Source organism: Cotesia glomerata, linkage group LG3 (genome assembly GCF_020080835.1).
Source record: "Cotesia glomerata isolate CgM1 linkage group LG3, MPM_Cglom_v2.3, whole genome shotgun sequence".
NCBI classification, from domain to species: domain Eukaryota; kingdom Metazoa; phylum Arthropoda; class Insecta; order Hymenoptera; family Braconidae; genus Cotesia; species Cotesia glomerata.
Genome location: NC_058160.1, coordinates 18,292,090 through 18,298,741, shown reverse-complemented (window position 1 = coordinate 18,298,741; position 6,652 = coordinate 18,292,090). Strand labels below are relative to the sequence as shown.

The 6,652-nt window shown below is 30.5% G+C and overlaps 1 long non-coding RNA gene across 1 annotated transcript; it reads left to right on the top strand.

Moving 5' to 3' along the window:
* The first annotated feature begins 2,494 nt into the window (after nucleotides 1–2,494).
* LOC123261145 lies at nucleotides 2,495–5,983 on the top strand. The gene is made up of 2 exons (XR_006508620.1): nucleotides 2,495–2,819; nucleotides 4,584–5,983. It is a non-coding gene; the product is annotated as an uncharacterized LOC123261145 (long non-coding RNA).
* The last annotated feature ends 669 nt before the right edge of the window (nucleotides 5,984–6,652 follow it).

Here is a 6,652-nt window from a genome sequence, read left to right as displayed (position 1 = left end):
GTGTATATATATGTATGTAAACCTCTTATAACTTTTGAACGGCTCGACCGATCGGATCGAGATAGGTGGCGATCCAAAGAGTATCATTGCCATTAGATTTCGTGAATATTTGAATCGAATCGGTTTGCTAGATTTTGAGCAATCTCAAAAATAAAAAATTTGAAAAACTATTTTTTTGGAATAAATTTTTAACGGCTTTACCGATCAATGCCAAAAACTAATCAGCTTTTAACCTCAAAAAAACCACGTCGATCGCCACCAGCCCGGTCAAAATCGGTTGATTCGTTCGTGAGTTATTGTTGACGAAAAAAATAAAGAAAATTAGGAAAACGGTTGACCCTGAAGGTCATCCCGGCAACTTTCCGCTAATTCCATACTTAAGCGCTCAAGATTTCACTTATTACATTTTTGAGCTCTTCGAGCTCAAAATTCTAATAGCAGTTTAATAAAACACTATTTTTTGAATTTTCAAACCGCAATAACTTTTGAATGAATGAACCGATTTTTACGCGGTTGGCAGCATTCGACGCAGTTTTCGAACCCTCATAAAGAATCTTTGAGTATGAATTTATCGAACTCGGAATTTCGGAGTGATTCCGAAAAAACACTTTTTTCGCAAGTATATATATCCATGGATATATCCAGGGTATATACTGGGATATATACTAGAGTATATATCTTAGCATATATTTTTTCGGAGAATTTTCGTATGTCCCAGCATATATTCTAAAATATATTCCTAGCATATATTCTAGAAAATATTCCTAGCATATATTCTAGGATATATAATTTTTCGGTGGGGGCAATGATCACACAAAGCCATACATGATCAGGTAGGGTTATACTCACTTATTCAGCTTAATTACAAATGGTCATACCTGATCGAGCTTGGTCAAGCTTAAATTATGGACAATCAGGCTTGATCAAGCCAAATTCTTGAATGGTCATACAAGGCCATATTCTTTCATACAGGCTCATGCACAACCTCTTAGTTCTCACAGTATACGTTTATACACGGTCAAGTATGGTTGAGTATGATCATGCATAGTCACGCCTGATCGTGTACAATCACGCATGCTGAAAAGTACATGTTTGAGTGTGATCTTACACGATCATTCATTATTTATGCACGATCATACACAATTCATACATGATCATGTATGCTCCATACTTGATTGAGTATGATCACGCGTATTGATTTTTTCCGAAGGAAAGAAAAAATTAGAAAATTCGTTTTAAAAGTTCTGCAATATTCAAATTTTTACCATTCTCCGAATTTTTCAAGTTTTTTTTAATATATTACAAACTACTACACTCATTAGAATCGTTCTGGATCTGTTTCGAAGGGAAAGTTTTCGACCGTGAAATAAATTATATTTCGTAAAATAAAAAACCGCAGAATTTTGAAATTTAAAGAAGAGAAATAATCAAATTCATATTTTGCTTGTGACTCAATGTTTCTTTTATAATATTTTTAACTGATATAAAATTCTGAAACTCCTAATAAGAGATTTTTTTGTTTCCGGAATTAGGAATTATTGAAAATTAAAAGAAATGAGGTTCGATCTCTTTGGTCTGTTTTGTTTTAGAAAAATAAAAAGGGACAGTTAGTTTTCAAAAAAAGAAAATAAATCAATTTCAAGACGGTTAATAAAAAATTATCATCAGTTTGTCAGTGCGCGAGAACTTTTTTATTGCACTGAAAAAAAAGTTTTTTTCCACCCAAAATACAAAGTATTTTTATCGAAGTTTTTTTATATCCAATATGCGTTTTCTTAATATAAAAAAAAACTGGTATTTTTCGCCTAAGAATGCCTAAGTTTTTTCTGGAGCTAAAACTTTATGCTGCGTTACCATAGCAACCGCAGCAGTGGCGCCACCAATTCTCTGAGTTCCCTCCAATTTTACAGTCTTGGCGTATTTGTTTACATCATTGGAAAGTTGTACTAATTTATTATTTATTGAAAAATTACCAAGCTGTATTACAATTGATATTAAAATTTGGATATGGATCCTTGGGTACGAAAAAAGTTGCTCAATTGGGATTTACCATCTCTAAAAAAAATCTTTGAAGGTATTTGTTCTTTTTAATTGATCTTTTTAAGAGTTATTCATTGTACAAATTTGATTCAATAAAATAAAAATCAAGCCGTTGAAATGAACTAAAAATTCCATTTTTCAATAAATTAATTTTTTTCAAATGAATTATAAATAATTTAATTTTCTTAAATATGATACTGAAGTTAGCTGTCAGCTGTCAATTTTAAAAATTTTTATTACAAATCAATTATAATAAAAAAATGCTTCTAAAAATGTTCACTTGCAATTTTTATTAATTTTCACATGTGGAATCTTTTGATAAAATTTTTTTTATAATAATTTAATTGCGATAAAATTCTAAAAAAAATTTTCATGTCTGTCAATTTCAGTGTCATTCCTAAATTTAATTATTATAATTAATATAATTTTCTTAAATTTAATTTTTATTTTTTAATTTAATTTTTTAAAATTTAATTATAATTGATAAATAAATAATTATTAATTTATTAATTATAGTAAAAAAAGTCCACCGTATCATAAACATATCATATGCATCTGTGTCAAATGAGGTTAAGTCGGCCATATTTTTATTTTGGTATTTTGCTGAGGAAGAAACCGAGTTTCTTCAAAATCACTATACTTATTTTAGTGTAGGAAAAAACTTTGGTAAATGGCACCGTGCAAAAAGGTCTATTACCAAAACCTGGTTTGAGTAGTTAAATTTTTTAACGCCAGATGGCGAGTACGTCACCGCCATAAGAATACATGACCTGGTTTAGGTACCCGGGAAAAAATGATCAGATCTGATCAGATATGAACAGGCATGAGTCTTCAGGTCTGATCAGATATGAAAAATGACCGGGTCTGATCAGACCTGGGCAGGCATGTTCATGTCTGATCAGATCTGTTCATGTCTGACTCGATCAGGTCCATAAAAAAAAAAAAAAGATTGGTGCCGACGGGGATTTGAACCATGTACGTTGCGCTCTTTAGACTTATACTTTACCTGTTGACCCAATGACTTATCTTAACTCTAGCGTACCTTTCAAACTACTTTAAGTAATTTAAATTTTATACATGACTTATCCTTATAGTTAACGGAGTTCTATACTTAATTTATTAATAATTAATAATTAATTATACACAGTAAAAAATTTCGCGTCATTGCGTTAAAAAATTTTTATGTTAAATATTTAACACTTTTTTGTGTTGATTTAACAGAATAAATGTTAAATTTACACATAAAAGTGTTAAATATTTAACACTAAGATTTTTGACTCAATGACGCAAAATTTTTTACTGTGTATATTAGAGTGATTTATTTGGGACGGCTATGTATTTTTTCCGCTCCATTAACATATGGTTCTATGTAAAGTAAAAAAAAAATTTTTTTCAAGGTTTATTCCGTAATTATAATTTTATTGTTTTCTTTTAAAATTGAAGTTTTTTTTAATTAAAACGTATTGGAAATGAAGAATTATTTGTGTGTTCTACAATTTAGCAGCCTTTGACACTACTGCAATGGATCAAGGCGTAGCTTAAGATAATAACAGACACCTTGAAAGGACTTATTATCGCCTATCGATATCAACTGATATATTTTGGTATTTTCACGCTATCAAACTCAAACTTTTACTAAATAATCTTATTTTTCGCGTATTCAATGGAACACAGTAAAAAATTTTATGTCATTGCGTCAAAATTCATCGTTAAAAATCATCGTTTTGGCATGGAAAATTAAAAAGTTCATACTCATATAAGTCGAAATTTTTGATCAAATTTGTACATTTAAAATTTATAAGGGGATAGAAACTGATACGTCATACGAAACAAATTAATTTTAAAAATAAAACTGCAGTCTATAGTTCGATAAAATTTTTCTTCCAGACTTAAAATATCATTTAAGAGGGCAAATCATTCATGAACAGTTCTTGTCAGCTGATATATGGAGTTTTAATCCTTATCTATTTTAGGCTAGATCAGACATGATCAGACATGGACAGCTCTGATCAGGTCTGAGCGTATTTAACGCTTCAGACATGAACAGGCATGGACAGGTCTGAGCATATATAATGCTTCAGACATGAACAGGCATGAACAGGCTTGATCAGATCTGATCAGGTCTGAGCGTATTTAATGCTTCAGACATTAACAGACAAGAGCAGGCATGAACAGGCTTGATCAGGTCTGATCAGGTCTGAGCGTATTTAACGGTTCAGACATGAACAGGCATGGACAGGCTTGATCAGGTCTGAGCGTATTTAATGCTTCATACATGAACAGGCATGAACAGTCATGAGCAGGCATGAACAGGCTTGATCAGGTTTGATCAGGTCTGAGCGTATTTAACACCAGACATGAACAGGCATGGACAGGTCTGATCAGGTCTGAGCGTATTTAACGGTTCAGACATGAACATGCATGGACAGGTCTGATCAGGCCTAATTTCAGGCCTGATCATACATGAACAGGTCTGATCAGGTCGGATTTCAGGCCTGATCAGATATGAACAGGTCTGATCAGTCCTGATCATTTTTTCCCAGGTAGTGCTGTTTTCGACCACAAGGTGGTGTCTTGCAATTACCATTTACCAATTCTCCACACAGGTATACCAGTTTCTTTACAGGAGGGAAAAATTTCCTAGGTGGAAAAAAACTTTTTTTTCAGTGTGTTGTTGTTTTAAAATGCCAAAGAGAAGACGACCTGACTTAGGTCGTCGAAGTCAATCAAATATGCGACAAGCTACCTCACGTTCAAATCGCACTGACGATCATAAATAAATCGCAAGGCCAGTCGTTGAAAATTTGCGGAATCAACTTTATTAGCTTAAGCCTTTATTATTTACGCACCGCAAAAAAAAGATAAAAAATATAGTACATCAGAAAGCTTTAAATTGATTAAGTGTATAATTGTGTTGCATTAAATGTAAATAAAAATTTTGTATTCAGTTTTGACCACCATTTTCACAAATATATGTAGGTGATACGAAGTTCACCGGGTCGTCTAGTACATTATAAGATTCAAATTATTTATTGAACTCTTTTAACCTGAATAAATTTTGAATCAGTTACTTCAACCTTATTTTTTTAGTGTTGATACTTTGATCTTGTCTATTTTTGTGACTTGTTTTACGTTCTTTGTTAAATTTTATCATTATTTTTTATTATATTATAATCCTCCAATTAAATGGAGATTTTCTTTACCAATTGGCGTGAAAGTCATGAAACACGATCATAATATTCTTTATATTCACAAAATAAAATGTAAAATCACAAAAAAATTGTGGGAAATTAAGCTAATAAATCCGATGAAGATCTAAAAAGTTTTTCACTGTTCGTCTCAATGCAAGCTCCGATTAAGAAAGAAAAAATAAATGTATGAATTAAATTAAAATATTAATCAACTTACATTAATGTACATTTGAATTCAAACGCGAAATCTAGTATAACCGCAGTTAAAACAGTCTTAACAAACTTCGGTTGAAGATGATAGTCTGGAGGCAGCATCAGTTTAATTTTTTTATAAAACTTGTTTCGTATTGAATAATCTCTTCAAGAAATAAGAAATATTATATAACATGATTGTTGTATTCATTCTTATCAAAATATAATGTGGTAGAAAGTGCTGCCCTTCATAAAATGTATATGGTATAGATAAAATGAAAAACTTTAAATAATAATAATAAGTATGGATGGATGCAGTAAAGTCAAGTGCCAAATCCATGTTGTAATATACATTTGTGTTTTATATGGGAAAAGTATAATGATTATGTTTGCATGGCATAGTCTATTATTTATTTCACTTTAATAATTAGTCAAACTATTTGCCGATAATAAAAGATTCATTAATATTTTCTTAATATTTGTCATAAATATAATATATTAAAAAAATAACATTGTTATGGATTACTGTGAATTCAAAGGAATAAAATTGTTTATAAATATCAGAGCTTTAATGTTAAGAATAAATTTCAACCGAATTTTATCAATAATATTTAACTTTAATCATTTAACTTTGACTTACATGTGACAACATTTTATGTAAGTATGATTTGAATTGGTATAACTTCCATAGTCTTGATATGTAAAAATTAGTATATTTTATTTATATTAAATATTTTGTAATAATCTCTGACAATTAGATCGAAAATTCAAAGGACCTTGATCGAGAATCGTTGAATCAAAAGAAAATAAACTACAAAACGGTTGACCTTGCAGGCCATATTTTACTTAGCCACTTAATTATACTTTGTTTTAGTCATCCCGTTGTTGGATTTCGATCGATTTGAGCTAACATAGAGGTAGGGAGATTGATTCAGAACAATGATTGATTGATTTGGAAGTTTAGCTAAAACTTCTTGAAACCATTCTTCGGAATGCTTCACCTTCAATTCGTCGTAATAAACGCTAGTGTTTTTTTATTCTATAAAACATTCTATACAACATTATGGATGTATAAAATAATTACACTCTTCTCAGCTCCCGGTGGTGTGAAAAAACTACTTCGATCACCAAACATTTTTCGTACAAAATTTTGATAATAATCAAAATTATTACTTTTCTAAGTATTTTTAACTTCTTAGCCTTTCCAAGTATCCTTGTCTTATGTATTA